Source organism: Otolemur garnettii, unplaced genomic scaffold, assembly GCF_000181295.1.
Source record: "Otolemur garnettii isolate 467f Iridium unplaced genomic scaffold, OtoGar3 scaffold00119, whole genome shotgun sequence".
Taxonomy (NCBI): domain Eukaryota; kingdom Metazoa; phylum Chordata; class Mammalia; order Primates; family Galagidae; genus Otolemur; species Otolemur garnettii.
The window spans coordinates 6,167,770-6,168,857 of NW_003852514.1; the positions used below are offsets into that span (position 1 = coordinate 6,167,770).

Genomic DNA, 1,088 nt, shown 5'->3' on the forward strand with positions numbered 1-1,088 from the left:
AAAAAAAAAACAAAAAACCAAAAAACAGAGGTGGTGCCTGTAGCTCAAGAGGCTAAGGTGCCAGCCACATATACCAGAGCTGGCGGTTCGAATCTGGCCTAGGCCTGCCAAACAAAGACAGCTACAACCAAAAAATAGCCAGGCATTGTGGTGGGAGCATGTAGTCCCAGCTACTTGGGAGGCTGAGGCAAAAGAATTGCTTAAGCCCAGGAGACGGAGGTTGCTGTGAGCTGTGACGCCATAAGACTCTACCCAGGGTGATAGCTTGAGACTCTGTCTCAAAAAAAAAAAAAGAAAAAGAAAGAAAAGAAAGACTCAGGAACATAATTATAATCTTGAAATAACAGATACTGGCTGGGTGCAGTGGCTCATGCCTGTAATCCTAGCACACTGGGAGTCCCAGGCAGGTGGATTGCTTGAGCTCACAAGTTTGGGAGATCGGCTTGAGCAAAAATCAAGACCCCATCTCTACTAAAAATAGAAAAACTGGGTGGTACCCATAGCTCAGTGGGTAGAGCACAGACCACATACACAGAGGCTAGTGGGTTCAAACCCAGCCTAAGCCATCTATCTAAAACAACAATGACAATTGCAACAACAACAAAATAGCCAGGTGTTGTGAAGGGTGCCCTGTGGTCCCAGCTACTTGGGAGGCTGAGGCAAGAGAACTGCTTTGGCCTAGGAGTTTGAGGTTGCTGTGAGCTGTGATGCCACGGCACTCTACCCAGGGCGAAAGCTTGAGGCTCTGTCAAAAAAACAAAAAACAAAAAACAAAAAAAAAAAACAATAAAGAAAAACTGAGGCAAGAGGACAAGAGGATCCCTTGAGCCCAAGTTTGAGATTGCTGTGAGCTATGATGCCATGGTGGCACTCTACCCAGTGCAACAGCTTGAGACCAGAGTCTCAAAAAAAAAAAAAGAACAGATATTAAAAGAACAAAATTGGCTCGGCACCTGGGGCTCAAGTGGCTAAGGCGCCAGCCACATACACCCAAGGTGGCGAGTTCGAATCCCCAGCCTGGGCCCGCCAAACAACAATGATGGCTGCAACCAAAAAATGGTCAGGCGTTGTGGCGGGTGCCTGTAGTC

The 1,088-nt window shown here is 47.2% G+C and overlaps 1 protein-coding gene across 1 annotated transcript in view; it reads right to left on the reverse strand.

Moving 5' to 3' along the window:
- LOC100965965 (histone H2A.V) overlaps positions 1-1,088 on the reverse strand; it is a 17,801-nt gene that overhangs the window by 9,274 nt on the left and 7,439 nt on the right. The gene's annotated exons all lie outside the window — the stretch shown is intronic.